Source organism: Carassius carassius, chromosome 23 (assembly GCF_963082965.1).
Source record: "Carassius carassius chromosome 23, fCarCar2.1, whole genome shotgun sequence".
Taxonomy (NCBI): Eukaryota; Metazoa; Chordata; class Actinopteri; order Cypriniformes; family Cyprinidae; genus Carassius; species Carassius carassius.
In genome coordinates this window covers 11220326-11243745 of record NC_081777.1, presented here as the reverse complement: position 1 = coordinate 11243745, position 23420 = coordinate 11220326, and the positions used below count along the sequence as shown (strand labels likewise).

At 41.2% G+C, this 23420-nt stretch overlaps 2 long non-coding RNA genes across 3 annotated transcripts; one reads left to right on the top strand and one right to left on the bottom strand.

Annotated features, from left to right (window-relative positions):
* Positions 1-1314: 1314 nt before the first annotated feature.
* LOC132101333 (uncharacterized) lies at positions 1315-13343 on the bottom strand. The gene is made up of 2 exons (XR_009423161.1): positions 12823-13343; positions 1315-2107 (listed from the first exon to the last, which is right to left on the bottom strand). It is a non-coding gene; the product is annotated as an uncharacterized LOC132101333 (long non-coding RNA).
* Positions 2471-12575, top strand: LOC132101332 (uncharacterized). 2 transcript variants are annotated; one of them, XR_009423159.1, is made up of 4 exons: positions 2471-2607; positions 7917-8798; positions 9209-9400; positions 11852-12575. It is a non-coding gene; the product is annotated as an uncharacterized LOC132101332 (long non-coding RNA). The 2 variants fall into 2 exon arrangements; XR_009423160.1 differs by lacking the exon at positions 9209-9400 and having other exon boundaries at positions 7917-8793.
* Positions 13344-23420: the final 10077 nt, after the last annotated feature.

Below are 23420 nucleotides of genomic sequence, written 5' to 3'. Positions count from 1 at the left end.
GTACTCCAAATATGCTTGCTTGCATTAAGTGTTAACAACTTCAGAGTCTCTCATTGGCTTTGAGAAGGACTAGTTATTGTGCATACAATGTACATGTGTGTACTACTGTGACTACATGGCCAAATCACAAGGTCTCCTCCAAGACAGAAAACTTGACAATTATATTATTCCAAAGACTCTCCAGAGACCAGAAATAATATCATTCTAATATATACTATTTTAATATAATATAATTATATTATAAATCAATTTATAATGTACATTATATTATAATCGCCAAGCATGGCACTACATGGAGAAATGTGATTTGCTAACCGTTAAAATTAAAATTCATTGGTCTGCTACCCAGTTCCCAAAAAGGGAGGAGGTTTATTTTAATTTCAATAGTGTGGCTCCCTTAACAAAAACCATTGGTATGGAAGCATTTTGAGCCAGATCACACCTCATACTCACATTCTCAGGCTGGCTCCCTGTTACTACAGGACTAAATTTGCATTGCAATTGTAAAACTCCCTTGCCTTTGTTTGGAGCATGACTGTATTTACACAAAGCCACAGTCGAATGCCGCCACAAAACACCATTCGATCTTTAAAATTGACTTGAAAAATAATGAAAGGAGGGTGTAAAAATACTAAACATCATACCAAAATACAAGAGGTCTTCATGTGCCACAGATATCTGAATGTGTGAACAACACCATAAAACAACATTTGTTAAAACAGACAACAGCAAAACAGATGAACACATTTCTGCCCACAGATCTGACTGTAATTAGAGCAAATGCAACTAAAGCCATGGACATTGGTCCATTGGAATTCTTGATGACATGGGTGATAAAAACACCAATTTATCTAGAAAATGTCCCCAGCTGAACTGGGGTCTCTAATGCTCATGACACAGCAGACTGTGAGGGCTCTACTGCAAGAGCAGCATCAGGCGTTACACACTCAGACTGCACTGAAGCGGTAGCAGTAATTCAGATCTGACCAACGGAATTCTGTTTCATGTGACATCTGGAATTAAAACTACAATACAAGAGGAGGAATGTAGTTAAAATAATTCCACATGCCTGTACATGAAACTGATGGAAAGTTCAAAATTAACTGTGGTTCTCTTTGTATTTGTTTCTGTCTCAGGCTGACCACTGTAATTCTTTGGAGGACAGATACCAGGAAGGTGTCTGGTCCCATCTGCATCAAGCCAAGACAGCAGAATTGTCACATAGCCTGAAATGCGGGAGATGAATGTGAAGACACTTGAAGGGGCCATTCACACTTCACAGAAGAGCATTACTACACAAACATCTACATGGCCTCCCGGATTAGAACCGGAACTAAATTTTTGCAACACAGATTGCTATAGACTAGACTCCATTCATCTCCCAGACATGACCATAGAACACACACCTCATCCATTGCATCACCTCATTTAGACTATCCAGTCTGTACACTACACACAGAAGACAATGATGGCTTAGATTACAAACAAGGTACTCCTCTAAAGATCTATTGTCCATCTTCACACTGACAGAACCACATAGCCTCACACACACAGGACAATAGAATTTATCCCATGCTAAAATAGGCACACACATATAACTATTTGCAACTGTCTGCAAACTCATGGAACAACACTGTAACACACATTTGCACGAATAGTCACAGATTGATGGTACAAATTTTGAACAGAAGCAGACGAGCCTTTACAATTTAAAATATTTAATCTTTCTGATTGTTATTAGGGTGGTTGACAAGCCAGAGGGCCCCTGGTTTCCCAACACATCTCTAATGACAATAAACATTATTAAAATGATCAAATATGAAGTACATGCACTTCATCTCTATCAATCAATTATAACATTTTAAACTTGGCAAACCATCAACTGTGACTTAGCCTTTATATCAGAAACCCATTCACACACACACACACACACACACACACACACACACACACACACACACACACACACCTGTTACAAGGAATTTAGGATTTACATTGTAGAAAAATGTTTTAATTATATTCTAAGTCACTTCATAAAAACCTTAGATCTTCTAAAGTGGCTTGCAATGGAAAATCTCTGAATGAACAGTGTGATTATTATATATACCTTCATAATTGTGATTGGATTATTAGTATTATTATCATGTGTTTTATTGAGGCATACCATCTTTATAAATATGAAAGTTACACGGACTTTTTGCTACTTTTCATTTGAGCCACTCAGACCAAGCATTCTTAAATTCCATTACTATTAGACTCCATCAGAGTGGTAGTGGGGAATCGGCTGTTTTAAAATGGGACCACTTTATGACATGAGACCTCAAGACACCTGAGACCTAATGTACCATTCGCACCTGCTTAAATTAACCTACCTCATAGTTTTTGTTTTATGTTCCTGTATTGTATCTCACCGCTTTCTTTTCAGTTCAAAATGACATCAAGTTTATCATTGTTCAATCAGTGAGCCATTAAGATGCTGTTTAGGTGTCTCACACAAAGCAGTGTGTAACCAATGAGAACCCTTCACCTGTTGGAGCCTGCACAGAAATCTGCACAATTGGAAGTGACAAGATTCATCAAAAGAGGCAAGAAAGACAGAGGGAAGGTGTCACTAAAGACAAATCAAATAATATGATAAAGTGATCAAATAATATGATCACTGATCATAATATAGATGTACTCTGTTTGACAGAAACCTGGCTAAAACCTGATGATTACATTATTTTAAATGAGTCCACCCCCCAAGATTACTGTTATAAACATGAGCCACGTCTAAAAGGCAAAGGTGGAGGTGTTGCTTCAATTTATAACAACGTTTTCAGGATTTCTCAGAGGGCAGGCTACAAGTATAACTCGTTTGAAGTAATGGTGCTTCATATAACATTATCCAGAGTAACAAATGTTAATGATAAATCCCCTGTTATGTTTGTACTGGCTACTGTATACAGGCCACCAGGGCACCATACAGACTTTATTAAAGAGTTTGGTGATTTTACATCCGAGTTAGTTCTGGCTGCAGATAAAGTTTTAATAGTTGGTGATTTTAATATCCATGTTGATAATGAAAACGATGCATTGGGATCAGCATTTATTTCTGAACTCTATTGGTGTTAGACAACACGTTTCAGGACCTACTCATTGTTGAAATCATACTCTAGATTTAATACTGTCACATGGAATTGATGTTGATGGTGTTGAAATTATTCAGCCAAGTGATGATATCTCAGATCATTATTTAGTTCTTTGCAAAATTCATATAGCCAAAATTGTAAATTCTACTTCTTGTTACCAGAGGTGGAAAGTAACGAATTACATTTACTCGCGTTACTGTAATTGAGTAGCTTTTTTGTGTACTAATACTTTTTAAAGTAATTTTTTAAATCTGTAATTTTACTTTTACTTAAGTATATTTTGTTTGAAGTATTGTACTTCGCTACATTTTGAAACACAGTAATTACTGAGTAAAAAAAAAAAAGAAAAAAAATCGCTCCCTGGAAACTACGTCAGTAAATAATGGGCAGGAGGGCAAACTTGCGCTAAAATCACAAGAAAGATGCAGACGGACAAAACAGGCGTTAGTGGTGCAGACACCGCTGAAAACGAAACCCCGTCATATTCTGAAGTTGAACTCGAAGGAAATGAAGTGAACCCCTGGTCATATGTATGCTCTATTATGCAGTGTAAGCTGTACTTGCCTAGGAAGACCAAACTAGCAGCTTATAAAATCTCGACAAAACATCAACCCTGCGCAAGAATGTAGAGGTAAGCTAAATAATTGCATCGTTGCATTGGTGGTTAAAATGAAGCATTGACATTTTAGCAAGAGGTTTTGCACAAATTAGCTAAAAAGACCGTGGTGAGGAGTGTGCTATTTTTGTTTTATTGATGTGCGCGCGCATTTATAGTGCGTTCTTTCACTGTGTGATTCAGTCTCCTAAAATGCATTTAGAATGATCACAAAATTGAAGATATAGGGGCAGAAAATTCACATATTTATATAATTTCATATATTAAATCAAAATCACACAAAGAATGCCATCGTTTCCTCCAAAAATCATCATGAATATATACATACATATATATAACAGTTCAGTAAACAAGTTAATTAAGAGACTTGCGTTTTAGACACCATATTGCCTTTTTAGCTCTATTTCTACAACAGAAAATAATTCCAAGCACAGCCACCAAAGCACAGTTTTGCGTCTCTGAGCAACGTGACAGTGTTTCGTTCCTGAATGAATCAACCGTTTAAATGATTCGGTTCAGTCGCAATGACTCACTTATTAACAGTGACTTGCTGACACATACTGGCCATTTTAATTTCACATTTAAAGTATCTTTTGATTTTTTAAAATAATTAATTTCTTATCATTTCAAATGAGTATTCAACATTTTATGTCTTGTATATCAAAACATTATTCATGCATTGGTAACTGCAGGTTAAATGCATTCTTGTCCTGCACTAAACAGTGTAATACATCTAAATGCCACTTCCAATGAATCTTCTGCATTTCCTCTGCATTAAAAGATGAGTTTGTTGATACTGATTTGCCTGGTAACAGCCCAAATGTTTTATTATTCTAAATAACTGATTCCTTTAATTAAAAACAACTAGTTTGAGATTAATATACCTATACTCCATAGCCCTGCAGAGTTTAGTTCTAACCCTGCTCCAGCACACATATCATGTAGTTTTCAAATAAACCTAAATGATTAGATTAGCTGGATCAGGTGTGTTTAATTAGGGTTAAATCTAAACTGTGCAGGACTGTGGCCCTCCAGGAACTGAGTTTGACACCCTTGGCCTGTCCCATTTTGACTCCCTCCAACTGTTAAAATGTAACTAAGTAATTTTTACTCTGAGTAAAGTTTAAATGAGCTACTTTTTACTTTTACTTGAGTAGATTTTTAGACTGGTACTTTTACCTGTACTTAAGTAAAATTTCATTAATGTAATGGTACTTTTACCTGAGTAGAATATTTTTGTACTCTTTCCACCTCTGCTTGTTACAAGTATGGAAGAACCATCACTTCTAACACAAAAGACTGCTTTTTAAGTTATCTTCCTGATGTATCCAAATTCCTTAGCATATCCAAAACCTCAGAACAACTTGATGATGTAACAGAAACTATGGACTCTCTCTTTTCTAGCACTTTAAATAAAGTTGCTCCTTTACGCTTAAGGAAGGTTAAGGAAAACAGTTTGACACCATGGTATAATGAGCATACTCGCACCCTAAAGAGAGCAGCCCGAAAAATGGAGCACAGCTGGAGGAAAACAAAACTAGAGGTATTTCGTATTGCTTGGCGGGAAAGTAACATATCCTACAGAAAAGCATTAAAAACTGCTAGATCCGATTACTTTTCTTCTCTTTTAGAAGAAAACAAACATAACCCCAGGTATTTATTCAATACAGTGGCTAAATTAACGAAAAATAAAGCCTCAACAAGTGTTGACATTTCCCAACACCACAGCAGTAATGACTTTATGAACTACTTTACTTCTAAAATCGATACTATTAGAGATAAAATTGCAACCATTCAGCCGTCAGCTACAGTATCACATCAGACAGTGCACTATAGATCCCCTGAGGAACAGTTCCACTCATTCTCTACTATAGGAGAGGAAAAATTGTATAAACTTGTTAAATCATCTAAACCAACAACATGTATGTTAGACCCTATACCATCTAAGCTCCTAAAAGAGGTTCTTCCAGAAGTCATAGATCCTCTTCTGACTATTATTAATTCCTCATTGTCATTAGGATATGTCCCCAAAACCTTCAAACTGGCTGTTATTAAGCCTCTCATCAAAAAACCACAACTTGACCCCAAAGAACTAGTTAATTATAGACCAATCTCGAATCTCCCTTTTCTGTCCAAGATACTAGAAAAGTTGGTATCCACACAATTATATTCCTTCTTAGAGAAAAATGGTATATGTGAGGATTTCCAGTCAGGATTTAGACCGTATCATAGTACTGAGACTGCTCTCCTTAGAGTTACAAATGATCTGCTCTTATCATCTGATCGTGGGTGTATCTCTCTATTAGTTTTATTGGATCTTAGTGCTGCGTTTGACACAATTGACCACAACATTCTTTTGCATAGACTTGAACACTTTGTTGGCATCAGTGGAAGTGCATTAGCATGGTTTAAATCGTACTTATATGACCGCCATCAGTTCGTAGCAGTGAATGAAGATGTATCCTATCGATCACAAGTGCAGTATGGAGTACCTCAAGGCTCAGTACTAGGGCCGCTACTCTTCACACTTTATATGTTACCCTTGGGAGATATCATCAGGAAACATGGTGTTAGCTTTCACTGTTATGCTGATGATACTCAGCTCTATATTTCTTCGCAGCCCGGTGAAACACACCAATTTGAAAAACTAATGGATTGCATAGTCGATATAAAAAACTGGATGACGAGTAATTTCTTACTGCTAAATTCTGAAAAAACAGAGGTGTTAATTATAGGACCTAAAAACTCTGCTTGTAATAACCTAGAACACTGTCTAAGACTTGATGGTTGCCCTGTCAATTCTTCGTCATCAGTTAGGAACCTAGGTGTGCTATTTGATCGCAATCTTTCCTTAGAAAGCCACGTTTCTAGCATTTGTAAAACTGCATTTTTCCATCTCAAAAATATATCTAAATTACGGCCTATGCTCTCAATGTCAAATGCAGAAATGTTAATCCATGCATTTATGACCTCAAGGTTAGATTATTGTAATGCTTTATTGGGTGGTTGTTCTGCACGCTTAGTAAACAAACTACAGCTAGTCCAAAATGCAGCAGCAAGAGTTCTTACTAGAACCAGGAAGTATGACCATATTAGCCCGGTCCTGTCAACACTGCACTGGCTACCTATCAAGCATCGCATAGATTTCAAAATATTGCTTATTACTTATAAAGCCCTGAATGGTTTAGCACCTCAGTATTTGAATGAGCTCCTTTTACATTATAATCCTCTACGTCCGCTACGTTCTCAAAACTCAGGCAATTCGATAATACCTAGAATATCAAAATCAACTGCGGGTGGCAGATCATTTTCCTATTTGGCGCCCAAACTCTGGAATAACCTACCTCACATTGTTCGGGAGGCAGACACACTCTTGCAGTTTAAATCTAGATTAAAGACCCATCTCTTTAACCTGGCATACACATAACATACTAATATGCTTTTATTATCCAAATCCGTTAAAGGATTTTTAGGCTGCATTAATTAGGTAAACCGGAACCGGAAACACTTCCCATAATACCCTATGTACTTGCTCCATTATTAGAAGAATGGCATCTACGCTAATATTTGTCTGTTTCTCTCTTGTTCCGAGGTCACCGTGGCCACCAGATCCAGTCTGTATCCAGATCAGAGGGTCACTGCAGTCACCCGGATCCAGTACGTATCCAGACCAGATGCTGGATCAGCACCTAGAAAGGACCTCTACATCCCTGAAAGACAGTGGAGACCAGGACAACTAGAGCCCCAGATACAGATCCCCTGTAAAGACCTTGTCTCAGAGGAGCACCAGGACAAGACCACAGGAAACAGATGATTCTTCTGCACAATCTGACTTTGCTGCAGCCTGGAATTGAACTACTGGTTTCGTCTGGTCAGAGGACAACTGGTCCCCCAACTGAGCCTGGTTTCTCCCAAGGTTTTTTTCTCCATTCTGTCACCGATGGAGTTTCGGTTCCTTGCCGCTGTCGCCTCTGGCTTGCTTAGTTGGGGACACTTCATCTACAGAGATATCATTGACTTGATTGCAAATAAATGCACAGACACTATTTAACTGAACAGAGATGACATAACTGAATCCAATGATGAACTGCTTTGACGCAATGTATTTTGTTTAAAGCACTATATAAATAAAGGTGACTTTGACTTTGACTTTGACTTAGAGACAGAAGTTTATCCATGATGGAAAGACACGTCAAGCTAAAAAGGCCTGGACTGATTCAATGAACTATGCACATGGGTTGTTCCCAACTAGACAGGTGAATCTCTTAAACCTGTTCATCCACCTGCTGAATTCAAGCTACATGCACCTGTTGAGAATGGTGTACACAAAGGCCTTTCTCAAGGCCTTTACAACTACAAATACTACATCACAAGGACTACAAGTGCCTGACAAGTGACCCCTGTGAGAATCATCTGTATTCATGTCATGTGGTCAAAGGGCAGACTGTAAGAATTACAGAAACCTCAGACACTTTGATCTTCTGAGACATACTAAAGACACACAGTGCATTAACATACAGACATCTGTTCCCACATCTCACTGAGAGAAAATGCAGGAAACGCCTCTCTCACATATGCAACAGTTCCTTCTCATCCCATTCCTTCCCTTCACATAGCACACTCAGAATGGTCAATAGTAGAATATAATGGTCTATATTAATGCAAGTGATATTTACAGCCATGTTTGGTATCATTGGAAATGTCTCAGTGCAACTGGTACAATGGTCTCAGTCTTACAAAAGTAGATTATAAGATAATACAGATCCGAAGAGTCAAGAGATATCTTGATTACTGTGATGGGAGTGCCCTTTCCTATGGTCCTCCATGTAAATTACCCGCTATTCCCATTGAGTTGTAAAACCACCCAGGTTTGGGACCTGAGTTAATGCAAATTCCAATTGTTAGTTCCTGTCTCCATCTCGGGGGATGTTTGTCTTGGTCTGAGGTATTTAAACGATTGCAGCAAGAGGATCAGGGTGATTTCTGTAGCCAGAAAGCCCGTAGTGTGTTGTGTGTCTCTTCACTTCATACTATGTATTTTCTAAGGTCAGGTATGCATATTTTACTTTTAGATTCATCTTTGAGAATTTGATGTTTTGTATTGAAATTATTTGATGTGTTTCAATTGGATATGTAATTGGCAGAATTCATATTTACCTGACTGATAATAAATTGTTACATTTGATTTTATTCTGTTTTACTCTGTAATTATTGACTCTAGTAGATTAAGTTGAATCCTTGTTAGAGACATGAGCACCCGAATGAACAAGTTAATATAAACTAAAGAGTTTAACTAGAATAATCAAATGTCAGAAGAATAGGCCTAGTAATAAGAAACAGACGTACCACCAATTTGCATTCCAACCTAAATTCGAGGTTATATTAAAATGGAGTCAGATTAAATAAATAATGGAGTCAGATTTGAGCTTAACCTAAATTTAATAACTCTACGCACTGAAAGACCGAACACGCCGGAAACCTTCATCCAGCACCGGATACCTTCCTTGGGCCGAGTGCCTGGACCTTACAAAGTGGTGACTCAGCCGACGTGATCTCCCTACTTATGCGAGTGACGTCTTCCCAGCGCGAATTTCAGATTGATTCTCTCTGAAGATATAAGGTTTGAGCTTCTTCCCTGTCTACAACTGCTGTGGTAAGTTCATTCCTTTTTCTTATAAGAAGTGTTGATGGAAAGCTTTTTGCATTTCACATATAGACACATTTTTAGAACGGGTCGACATACCCATTGTTAGACCAGAGACCGTAGAAATCCGGTGGGGGGAGAATTAACCGGGAAACATGGCTTTTCAGGGACAATACAGTGACAGTGTAGATCAGGAGATCATGGAAATTCAAGCATTACAAATACAAGACACACTTCTTAGTTTAAACGATAAAGGATTCAATCTTAAATGGAAAAACAACGAAATTATAGCCTGGTTTTTGGCTGAGGGCAAAAAATTGGCATCTAAATCAAAATATAAAAATATCCCGACTGCTATCATCTACCTGCTTCGTAAAAATGACCTTAAGACAATAGCTGAAAACAAACGAACAATAACAAGCATCAAAGAAATTGAAAAAGCGCGCTCCGAAGAATTGCAAAAACTAAGAGCACAGGTCGAGGCATTTACATTCGAAAGACAAGGTTGTGCAAGAAAGAGTGAGATGATGTCAAGGAAAAACTCGAAGAGCTTCAAAAGAAACTCCAAACCGGCAATAATTATATATCAGCTCTTGAAGACTGCTGTAATAATGCAGGCTTCCCAGTGGCTGCAGTTAAGCAAGCGGCACTGGATGAAACCTTTGATTATGATAGAAACAGCGATAGTGATGATGATGATGTTGCCGCATTAGATTCTCAGAGAAACCGAGATCCCGTTCAGAGACACGGAGAACAAAATCAGCGAAGTCGATTAAAACCAGAGCAAAATCCATCGAAAAACCTTCCAAATCAGTTAAAATTGCTGTAATCAAAACCATAACAAAAGCAAACGATGAAATAACCACGATTAGCCGCCCATTAACATGCGAAGAGTGAACAACACACAAACAGATCGTGGGAATGATGCCCAGAAGAGGGCCATTCCAACCTTATTGGGAAACACTGATGTTACAAACCACAGTGTATAAATTGGAAACTAGGGACGTATGGCAAATCGCACTCTTAACCATTCCTGAAGAACTCCGATCTAAATTAACCCCTCAAATGAAATCTGGAGACATAATCAAGCGAAACAATAACGAAACTGACGAAAGTATCTTTGAACGATTAAAACAGGCATTGCTAGATATAAGGGGTCCAACAAGCGCAGATTGGAGCAGGATACTAGAAATTAAGCAGGAAAGCAATGAACCATTTGAAAAATACGCTGAACGTCTGTGGACGACATAAAAAGAATATTCCGGTCTAGAAAATGCAAGCCGTGATCACGAACCATTATTACAACTCATAAAGAACAATGCTGGCACTCCAGTCCAAAATGCATTGTTAAACGGAGCAGATTCAGCCGAAAACACATTCAGAACGATTGTAGATTGGGGTTCAAGGATAGAAAACCGATGGAAATCAAAGCCCCAAACTATTGCATCTGCACAGTTGATGACAGAAGGGAATTATTCTAAAAGCAATGGGACTGAAAAGCATGTCCACTTCTTGGAGGAGGTGACTTGCTGTGATGAATCTAGAACTTTTAGTTCAGAGGAAGCCTGTGCCACTGCTCAAGAAAGTGTGCCGATTTCAGTTCTTAAGGAGATGCAGCACCATAATAGCGCAGAGTCAGGGACCAGAGCGCATGGTGTAAAGAAAGCATTACAGAGTCATGAAAATCCTCAAACTTCAGGAGAACACAGCAAACAAACCTGTGGCAAAGATAACAGGTTTTGTTCTTCCTGTCAGAAAATAGGCCATACAGAGGAAAAATGCTGGTCACTGGGAAGGGGTAGACCTCCACCTTATTTTCTGAAACGTAGAATATCGCTTTCTAAAGGCAAAGATCAGGGGTTTACATGTAACAAGTCTACCTCAGATAAAACTCTTAGTGAGTTGACTGCATTGTTCATGCAAGGCCTTCAGCTACTGACTTCACTTGCTAGTGGGTTAGCAGTTTAGCAGCAATGAGTTTAATATGGAAACATCCAAATTTCAATAATCCTGTTTAAGTCTTTATGTGCCACAGAGATCTGCATGTGTGAACAACACAATAAAACAACAATTGTCAAACAGACAACACCAAAACAGGTGAACACATTTCTGCCCACAGATCTGACTGTAATGAGAGCAACAGCAACTAAGACGACATGGGTGATAAAAACAATTTATCTAGAAAATGTCCCCAGTAGAACTGGGGTCTCTAATGCTCATGACACAGCAGACTGTGAGGGCTCTACTGCAAGAGCAGCATCAGGTGTTACACACTCAGACTGCACTGAAGCGGTAGCAGGAATTCAGATCTGACTAACGGAACTCCGTTTCATGTGACATCTGGATTAAAACTACAATACATGAGGATGAATATAGTTAAAATAATTCCACATGCCTGAACATGAAACTGATGAAAGTTCAAAATTAACTGTGATTCCCTTGTGTTTGTTTCTGTCTCAGGTTGACCACTGTAATTCTTTGGAGGACAGATACCAGGAAGGTGTCTGGTCCCATCTGCACCAAACCAGGACAACAGAATTGTTAGAACATAACCTGAAAAGTGGGAGATGGATGTGAAGACACTTGAAGGGGCCATTCACACCTCACAGGAGAACATCACCACACACATATCTACATGGCCTCCCGGATTAGAACCGGAACTAAATGTTTGCAACACAGATTGCTATAGATTAGAATCCATCCATCTCCCAGACATGAGCACAGAACACACAACTCCACCAATGCATCACCTCATTTTGACTATCCAGTCTGTACACTACAAACAGAAGACAATGATGGCTTAGATTACAAACGTGGTACTCCACTAAAGATCTATTGTCCATCTTCACACAGACAGAACCACATAGCCTCACACACACAGGACAATAGAATTAATTACATTCCAAAAGATACAACATATCTACTATCTGCAACCGTCTAAACTCATAAAACAACACTGTAACACACATTTGCACGAAAAGTCACAGATCGATGGCGCAAATTTTTGAACACAGAGGCAGACAAGCCTTTACAATTTAAAATATTGAATCTTTCCAATTGTTATTAGGATGGTTGACAAGCCAGAGGGCCCCTGGTTTCCCAACACATCACGAATGACAATAAACATTATTAAAATAATCAAATATGAAGTGCCTGCACTTCATCTCTATCAATCAATTATAAAGTTTTTAACTTTACCAAACCATCAACTGTGACTTAGCCTTTATATCAGATACCCATTCACACACACACACACACACACACACACACACACACACACACACACACACACCTGTTACAAGGAATTTAGGATTTACATTGTAGAAAAATGTTTTAATCATGTTCTAAGTCACGTCTAAAAAACCTTAGATCTTCTAAAGTGGCTTAGAAATAGAAGATTCCTGAATTAACAGTGTGATTATTGTATATACCTTCATAATTGTGATTGAATGTTCTTATTGTCATTATATGACTTGTTTATTGATGCATACCTCTAAATTAATGCTCAAGTTATACTGACCTCTTGCTGCATTTCATTTGAGTCATTCCAAAATTTATGCTTACATGGGACCACTTTTAACATCAGATGTACCACTTGCACTAGCTGACATGAATTCATCAGGTCTCTTTTTTGTTTTATTGCTCTTATGTTAACTTATGATCTTACTCTATGGGTAATGACATTAAGCTGATCAGAATTCAGTCTTTGGATGGCCACTAAGAAGCTTTTCAGGTGTCCCACACAAATCAGTGTGTAAGCAAGGAGAACACCTTCACTTACTGAAGTCTGTCTAAAAAAATGCATCGCTGGAGGTGAGAGGATTCACAAAGATGGGTCAATCTATCGTCCTAGAGAAGGTGCCATAAGGAGCAGAGGTTTCTCCATAAAGGAATGACACGTAAACTGAACAAGTCGTAAAGGCTCAGATTGACCCACTGAAGTGTGCTCACATGCTGAGCTCAACCACAGGTAGAAACCCTGGAGATATTCATCCACCTGCCAAACTCAAGCGACACACACATGCTGAGACTGAGTGTTCTGCAGATGAATACAGCCCTCAGAAGGTTTTTAAAGCTGCTAACATTACAAAGACAATTTTGAGATAACATCTCAAAGATAAACAATCATCTAACAGTGACCCCATTGGATTCATCTGAATGTGACCCATTGGGGGTCAAACGGAGGAACTGTAAGGTGAAAGAACCTGAGATACTTTGATCTCCTGAGAAACAGACAGTACAAACGTACACGGCATCTTCGAGACACCCCACAGAGTGGAGGAGCAGGAGACCTCCTCCCCTTATGGCCATTTGTTTCATTTTAAATCCCTTCACCCACTCTTCCTTCTACTCAGTCTGCTCAAAATGATTACATGAAAATGTCAATGCAAGTTAACTAACACTCATGTCTAGTATCATTGGAAATGTCTCAGTGCAACTGGTACAATGGTCTCAGTCTTACAAAAGTAGATTATAAGATCCGAAGAGTCAAGAGATATCTTGATTACTGTGATGGGAGTGCCCTTTCCTATGGTCCTCCATGCAAATTACCCGCTATTACCATTGAGTTGTAAAACCACCCAGGCTTGGGACCTGAGTTAATGCAAATTCCAATTGTTAGTTCCTGTCTCCATCTCGGGGGATGTTTGTCTTGGTCTGAGGTATTTAAACGATTGCAGCAAGAGGATCAGGGTGATTTCTGTAGCCAGAAAGCCTGTAGTGTGTTGTGTGTCTCTTCACTTCATACTATGTATTTTCTAAGGTCAGGTATGCATATTTTACCTTTAGATTCATCTTTGAGAATTTGATGTTTTGTATTGAAATTATTTGATGTGTTTCAATTGGATATGTAATTGGCAGAATTCATATTTACCTGACTCATAATAAATTGTTACATTTGATTTTATTCAGTTTTACTCTGTAATTATTGACTCTAGTAGATTAAGTTGAATCCTTGTTAGAGACATGAGCACCCGAATGAACAAGTTAATATAAACTAAAGAGTTTAACTAGAATAATCAAATGTCAGAAGAATAGGCCTACTAATTAGAAACAGACGTACCACCAATTTGCATTCCAACCTAAATTCGAGGTCATATTAAAATGGAGTCAGATTAAATAAATAATGGAGTCAGATTTGAGCTTAACCTAAATTTAATAACTCTACGCGCTGAAAGACCGAACACGCCGGAAACCTTCATCCAGCACCGGATACCTTCCTTGGGCCGAGTGCCTGGACCTTACATGTGTTTGACATTAATAAATAATTGTGAAAAATAATATAATTAAATTTATGAAACAAATTAGTATTAGTTTTATTACATACTAAATTGAATGATGTTTCTCTTCTTAGTCTTCTTTTTTGGGCTTGAGAAAGCCAAAATATATTTGAACATTATTATTATTTATTATGAGAGTAACTGACACCGACTAAAATTTTAATGTTTCACCAAATTCAGCTCAGATCTTCAGACTCGCCTGACTCGTTGGTGTATTACTGGTCAGACTTTTGTTACCTGAGCAATGAATGTCGGGTCTCGGGGCTAATCACCTGCCTTTTTGGTGTGTGTATGTATTTGTGTGTGTTTGGATGGTTTGACAGCTCACCGCGTCTGCCTGTTTGTGTTTTCCCTGCCTCCCTTGTTTCCCCGTTGTTAACCTTAATTGCTCGCCACCTGTTCTCTATGTCCTTCAAATTTTTTCCCCTTTATTATTCCCTGTGTTTCTCTGTCTATTGTCAGACTGTTGTTACTCGTACCAATAGCTCCGAATCTTCTAGCTGCTCTTTGTACTCACCTTGTCGTGTCTTGTCCTCAGGCTCCAGTGTGTTTAGCTGGGGAATTGCCGTATGGAGATTGCGGGCTCCCTATTGTGCCACTTTCGCGGATTTCAGTCAAGAGATGGCCAAATTGTTTGATCGCTCTGCTCAGGGTGACGAGGCGGCGGCCCAGTTATCGCGACTGTCACAGGGGAGGAGCTCCGTCACTGACTATGCCATCCAGTTCCAGACTTTAGCTGCGGCATGCGGCTGGAATGAGAGCGCGCTGCGCGCCCGTTTTGTTGAGGGGTTGGATTTCGCCATTTCTGATGAACTCGCGGCCATAGAGCTCCCGCGGGAATTGGATAATCTCATTAATCTCGCACTCCGTATTGAGGATCGTCTCAGCCGCCGCCACAAACAACGGCAAACACCCGCCCAGTGGCACCACCTAGAGTCCTCTTCAGCAAGTTCAGCCAGTTCAGCCGGCCGACAACACTCGGAGGAGGAGCCCATGCAGTTGGGTCGTTTACGGCTTACACCACAGCAGAAGCAGGAGCGTCTGTCGTCGGGGGCGTGTCTATACTGCGGCAAGGGAGGCCACTTCGCCCTTCAGTGCCCGTTAAAAGCCAGGGCCCACCAGTGAGGCGGAGAGTCCTGGTGGGCATGGTTCTCAGTTCAAGCTCTCCTGCAGCACGCACTCTCCTTCCAGAGTCGTTCACACGCTGGACTCGCCCTTGTGGACTCAGGGACTGAGGGGAACTTCCTTGATGCTGCCTCTGCTCAACGTTGGAGAATACCGCTTATTCCTGTGGTTAGTCCCGTATCAGCGTGGTGATTAGCTGGCCGTCCCCTTACCACAATCACCCACGTCACACCCAAGATAAACCTTCATATTGCTGGCAGCCATTGTGAGCTGATTGAACTGTTTATTATTGATTCCCCTAAGGCTCCTTTAATTCTGGGACACCCATGGTTGCACAAGCACAATCCACACATTGACTGGGTCAGTAATTCTGTTTTAGCCTGGAGTCAGTCTTGGCACGTGTCGTGTTTGGGTGCTGCTTTTCGTCCTGTCTCTGTGTCTTGTGTTCCTCAGGAGGATCCTTCTGACCTTACTGGTGTTCCGGCGGAGTACCATGTTCTTCGGGCGGTCTTCAGTAAGGCCCGGGCCACCTCGCTACCTCTGCATCGCCCCTACGACCCCTCCCGGGCTCTTCTCCGCCTAAGGGTCGTTTATATTCCCTTTCAGGTCCTGAGAGAGAGGCCATGGACAAGTACATACATGAGTCACTTCAGGCTGGGCTCATCCGCCATTCCTCCTCTCCCGCTGGTACAGGTTTTTTCTTTGTTTAGAAGAAGGACGGCTCCCTGCGCCCCTGTATAGATTACAGAGGTTTGAATGACATTACTATCAAGAACAGGTACCCCCTACCTTTAATGTCTTCTGCTTTTGAATTATTGCAGGGAGCTCGGGTCTTCACCAAGTTAGACCAGCGCAACGCCTACCACTTGGTGCGCATTCGGGAGGGGGATGAGTGGAAGACGGCATTTAACACCCCTTCGGGACACTACGAGTACTTGGTTCTTCCGTTTGGTCTTACCAATGCTCCAGCCGTTTTCCAGGGACTCGTCAACAGCGTGTTGGGTGACATGATTAATCAATTTGTCTTTGTGTATTTGGATGATATCTTGATTTTCTCCTCTTCTCTCCAATTACACACCCAGCATGTCAGACGGGTTCTCCAGCGGTTGCTAGAAAACCAGTTGTTTGTCAAGGCGGAGAAGTGCGAATTCCACGCTGAGTCAGTTACGTTCCTTGGCCACATTATTTCTACGGAGGGGATCAAGCTTGATCCCGCTAAGATTGAAGCTGTCGCCCAGTGGCCGGTCCCTGACTCCCGGAAGGCTCTGCAGCATTTCCTGGGTTTTGCCAACTTCTACCGGCGATACATCCGGAATTTTGGTCAGATCGCTGCACCGCTCACAGCCTTAACCTCCACTAAGGTGTCCTTCAGATGGAACCGGGAAGCGCAGGTAGCCTTTGACATTTTAAAGTCCCGTTTTGTCTCTGCACCTGTTCTGTTGGTTCCAGATCCGGAGGCCCAGTTCATTGTCGAGGTTGATGCTTCGGACGTTGGGGTTGGCGCAGTTCTATCTCAGCGTTCCCTCCATGATGGGAAGCTCCATCCTTGTGCATTCTTCTCTCGTCGTCTCAGCCCTGCAGAACTATGTGTAACTATGACATTGGCAATAGAGAACTGTTGGCGGTATGATTGGCCTTGGGTGAGTGGCGTCACTGGTTGGAGGGGTCAGTGCAGCCCTTCTTGGTCTGGACGGATCACAAGAACCTTGAATACATCCGTTCGGCCAAGAGGCTGAGCTCGCGTCAGGCCCGCTGGGCGCTCTTCTTTGCCAGATTCAACTTCACCCTCTCGTACCAGCCGGGATCTAAGAACACCAAGCCCGATGCCCTCTCTCGCCTGTTCGGTGCTCCGGGGAGGGAGTTTGCGGCCAAGGCCATCCTTCCTGAGGGGGTGGTGGTTGGGGCTCTTTCATGGGGTATCGAGCAGCGAGTTGAGGAGGCCGGTCGAGGGGTGCAGGTGGCAGGAGTGTGCCCGGCGGGCAGGTTGCCGGTGCCGGCTGCGCTGCGCTCTGAGGTCCTTGAGTGGGGTCACTCATCCAGGTTAGTCTGCCATCCAGGTATTCGGAGAACGTTGTCTGCCATCCGACAGTGCTTCTGGTGGCCTACTATGGCCACAGATGTTAGACAGTTTGTGTTGGCCTGCCCCACATGTGCCCAAAATAAGCCTGTCAATCGCCCTCCTGATGGTCTACTGAATCCTCTCCCTATCCCTTCCCGTCCTTGGTCCCACATTGCCCTTGATTTCGTCTCTGGGCTTCCTCCGTCGAAGGGTAACACTGTAGTTCTCGCGGTGGTGGATCGTTTTTCCAAAGCGGTTCATTTTATCCCCCTGCCCAAGCTGCCTTCCGCCCGGGAGACCGCCCAACTGGTGGTGGATCACGTCTTCCGTCTCCACGGGTTACCGGTGGATGTGGTTTCAGATAGGGGTCCCCAGTTCGTCTCCCGGTTCTAGAGGGAATTTTGTAGACAGATTGGGGCCTCTGCAAGTCTGTCTTCGGTTTTCATCCCCAGACCAATGGGCAGTGTGAGCGGGCCAACCAGGATCTAGGAAGAATGCTCCGCTGTCTAGCATCCAACAATCCGGGTTCCTGGTGTCAGCAGCTCTCCTGGGCAGAATACGCTCATAACACCCTTCCCGTGGCCGCGTCAGGTATGTCCCCTTTTGAGTGTGCTGTTGGTTATAATCGACCTCTGTTCCCATCACAGGAACCCGACGCAGCGGTTCCACCCGCCTTGGCTTTCGTCCAGCGCTGCCGTCGCACCTGGGAGAAAGTCAGGAGTATTTTGATCCAAACCTCTGGCAGAACAAAGAGTGCAGCTGATCGTCGCCGGTCCTCTCCTCCTGCCTATGTGTGTGGTCAACGGGTTTGGCTTTCTACCAAGGATCTGCCTCTCCGGGCGCCTTCTCGTAAGCTGGCACCCAGATTCATTGGGCCATTCCGCATCACCAAGGTGGTTAGTCCGGTGGCGATCAGGCTCAAGCTCCCTCCTACTCTTGGTCAGGTTCACCCGGTGTTTCATGTTTCCAGGGTCAAGCCTGTGTTCTCTTCCCCCCTTAATCCTGCTTGTAGTCGCCCCACCCCCCCACCCCCTCGTCTTGTGGATGGATCTCCTACCTATACGGTTAAGAGATTACTCGATGAGCGGCGCCGCGGCAGGGGGTTTCAGTATCTTGTGGACTGGGAGGGGTATGGTCCAGAGGACAGTTGGGTGCCGTCCCGGGACATTCTGGACCACTCGTTGATTGAGGACTTCTGGCGGCATCGAGGTAGGCCCCTTCCTAGAGCGCCAGGTGACGCTCCTGGGAGGGGGGGTACTGTCGGGTCTCGGGGCTAATAACCTGCCTTTTTGGTGTGTGTATGTATTTGTGTGTGTTTGGATGGTTTGACAGCTCACCGCGTCTGCCTGTTTGTGTTTTCCCCGCCTCCCTTGTTTCCCCGTTGTTAACCTTAATTGCTCGCCACCTGTTCTCTATGTCCTTCTAATTTTTTCCCCTTTATTATTCCCTGTGTTCCTCTGTTTATTGTCAGACTGTTGTTACTCGTACCAATAGCTCCGATCTTCTAGCTGCTCTTTGTACTCACCTTGTCGTGTCTTGTCCTCAGGCTCCAGTGTGTTTAGCTGATTTCTCTGCCCTTGTTCTTACAAGCCCAGAGCTCCTAGTAGCTTCCAGCTGTCATCCCTCCGGTCTCGGCGGTTATACGTACTACTGTGGAACATTACTCATCTGCTTTGACTCATCTGCTTCTCATCCTCTCACTACGAGTGAAACCTGTGAAACGTGACTCATCTTCTCTGCCTCCTCTGCTTAAATAAAGCCTTGAGTTTACCCGCATCTGAATCCAGCCTGCTTTCTCCTGACAATGAAGGCCTTAACACTTAATGTCCACTAGAGGGGGCGACAGGATTCCCGTTTACATCAGTTTAAATGACATATAAATACATGAATATAAATATGGGGGGGGGGGGGGGGGTGTCTGTGGTCTTGGGTGACGGGATGGTGGGCTTATGATATTAGACTTCGTAGTCTATAATAAAAGATAATGAATTTCAAACCTTAACCCAACACATTTTTATTCAAAGATTAACCGTCTGTCATTACTCTTTAGTCTGCCACAAGAAACAACAACATTAAAATCATGAACTCAAATGTCATTGTAAAAAAAATTGTAAAAAAAAAAAAAAAAAAAAAAAAAAAAAAAAAAAACCAATGACTGTTGTAACAGTGCGTAAATCAGACCTTTCTGTAACCCTAACGCTAATGAGCTTAAACTTATTTAAGCAGCAACTTGCGCTCTCTTCATCAAGCTTTAAAACAAAAAGGGGACTAAAAAGGTAGTATTGTTTTTGTGCATATAGATTAATTAGATAAATGAATATCTAAATTCGTGCCTCGCCTACGGTATTTTTTTTAGAACTTAGAAAAAAGATGCTGCAGCCAATGAGCAGCCGACGGGGGCTGGTTGCAGGACGACTCAACCTCCGCAGACAGTTTTTAATGTTTATCAGACAATACTCAAGATTTTGCTTTAGGAAATATTTTCGGGACAATTAGGGCCAGATTCGGGATTCGGGACAAATTAGGAAGCTTGTATTGTGAAGGGCGCTCTGAAAAGCGGCAGCGCAGCCAAAGGATTAAAACCTCTTTTAAAACAGATGTCCAAATGAGCGTACCGGTATGCTAAAAGCACGTTCTGGGCGCACGGAGAGGTGGCGGTACGCTCAAGAGCTATATTTGGAAGTGGCGGTACTGAGTACCGGTGCGTACCAGCCCACTTAAAGCACTGTGTGTACTGCACTGTATTTATCAGTGGGACAATATTCATACAACACTATAACCTATAAATAATTTAAAGGGGTCACTTGCAGGTCTCAGTAACACGAAATATGTGCCCAGCAACATCTAATTCAAATATTATGTTAATTAACAGTGAGTGCTGGTTTCAGACATTACAGTGCTGTACTAGTACAGACTCATTCTGTCTGAAAGAATGTAAGAGCCGTGGTGAAGGCGGAGTGATTCGACCAATCAGATGAAAGGAGCGTTTCAGAACCGCCCACAAGTGCGAATAAAATATTGAAGCCATAAACCTAATCGTTTTTATAATCAAAACATACACGGACCAACTGTATTGTCCATGTTCTCTCACTTGAATCCTCCTGAGTATTGAGTCTCTGGCCTTCTGCAAGCCCCGCCTTGTTCACGCAGTGATGGACATGGCGGGAGGGGGCAGAGACGGGATCGGCTCGGAATGCATTTTCAATGTGCACGTTGAATTTTGCTACATTCGTTGCAACACATTGAATGAAAATGCAATCGTAAGTGTCTTGACTGTGAGTGTAATTGCAATTAAAAAAAAAAAAAAAACATTTGAATGATGATTTTGCCACAGTTTTTGCTTGAACATAGTATACATATCTAATCATTTCTGTAACACATTTTCATTTTCATTTTGCAACTTATAAAGCGTTAAAATTCATTTTACATATCAAAACTAGTGTATGAAATGGCAAATTAAAATTATGTAATTTCATTTTCATTTTCATTTTGCACCAAATGTTGCATGTATTGGAAAATGTAAATGTAAATACAGAAATGCATTGCCATTTTACATATTGCATTGTCATTTTGCATATTACATTCCAAATTGAATATTGCTATCCATATGCTTCCATATTTAAAAACGCTTATTTTACCTCACACAGTATAGTCGGATCCCTTTTAATTATTGTAACATCTTCCAATAAGGCTGATTGTTACACAGTCATAATTAAGACAACAGAAGACTTTGACCTTGATTTCCCAATTTGAGCACACTAAAAGTGTTTTATTTTCTAAAAAAAAAAAAAAACATTTCAGCACATGGTAAAAGATCGAGGCATATATGTGGTTCATTTGTAAGCAGATTAAAGCAATTGGTCTTATTTTAAGCCTTGATGACCAAGGTTTTAAGATCTGTTACTTTGATTCTGGAGCTCTTATAAGAGGTGAATGAGAGGGTATGTCACTTTGCAATCATTGCCCAACTTGGCTATACCACACCATGTTACAGCACAGTATGTAATAATCTGAAATATTCTCAGTAAAATTGAAGGCAGACTAAGACAATTGTTGCAGTTAGTAGGTGGCTTTGTGTTTCAATTCAATTCAATTCAAGTTTATTTGTATAGCGCTTTTTACAATACAAATCGTTACAAAGCAACTTTACAGAAAATTATGTTTCTACAATATTTAGTAATAGCTTATAAGTGGAGACTGTCAGTTTGTGCACATTTTTAGAAAAATTAATACAAGACGTAGTCAGCCAGACGATGAACATTATTAATATTATTAATAATTAATAATTATTATATGATGCAGTCACACGTAGCAATATTTGTTAGTTCTGTTTGTTGATTCAGGGTTAGCATCATCTGAGGTCCTCTGAGGGGTCAGCATCATCTCTTCTCAGGTATTCTTTAACCCAAGCTAAAGAATAAGAATGCGCATTTGATCAGATGCAACTACACTCACAATTCAAGATACATTATTCGAATGCTTGGCAAAAGAGATGCATTTTTAATCTAGATTTAAACAGAGAGAGTGTGTCTGAACCCCGAACATTATCAGGAAGGCTATTCCAGAGTTTGGGAGCCAAATGTGAAAAAGCTCTACCTCTTTTAGTGGACTTTGCTATCCTAGTGTGGCAGACTGGATAAGTTCCCTCCCCTGTAATTAGAACGACAGCCTATCAGAACATGGTACTGCTGATATAAAGGCTGCAATTAGGCTACCTGGGATGCGTCATTTGCTAGCTCTGCCCTTGGTGTGTGTGGGTTCTGCTTAAAGGTATGTTGTTAGCCGTTTGGCTAATATTGTAAGAGCTCTGGCATATCAATTAACTAAATTCATTTATTCTAGCTGGAATTTCATCTGCTTTGCGGTGGTGTGTAAGGCTGCCATTATTCCCGGCTGGGTTTGAGTTCATCTTCAAATAAACTGTTGAGAATTGTGCTGTGAGCAACTGTATAACTTGTGTCTCCTGATGACCAAAATTTAGTATGTATAGTTTCACTCTTTCTTAATGAGTGAATTTGACAAGTTAATGAATCACTGTTTTTAGCAGGACTATCTTTGGGAGCATTCCGTCCTGTTGGGGGTTGGGGCAATCACTTCCTTCATAAAACAGGATTACGACGACGTTGCTGTGTGTTTTTGTGTTTATTTGTCCTTCCCATTCTTGGCTGTAGCTGCTCCAACTAACTCCACACTGTATGTGTTGGGCTGGGTGCTTCGGCCTGCCCTCCCATCCTAGAATTACCAGCTTTGTATAAGCGTGTTTGTATGGTTTCTTTGGTTTTGGAGTTTGTCTGTTCCCTTTATACTGTTTGTTTTGTTTATTGTATTGGTTTCTTTATTGATTTGTTTCTTGCTTCGTTTGATTTGGCTTATTTTGTAATTTACTTTTATAAACCCTCTGTTTGTGTACCTTTTTATTAAGTGACAATTTGATTTTCAGCTGAATCTTGTTCATTTGTAATTTAAGAATGCCATATGTTTCCAATCAGGCTCTGGTATAACTTTGTTTGCATTTTGATTTAATTGTTTTCTCTTGTGTTTTTAGGCTTCTGAGCAGGGAGGCTAG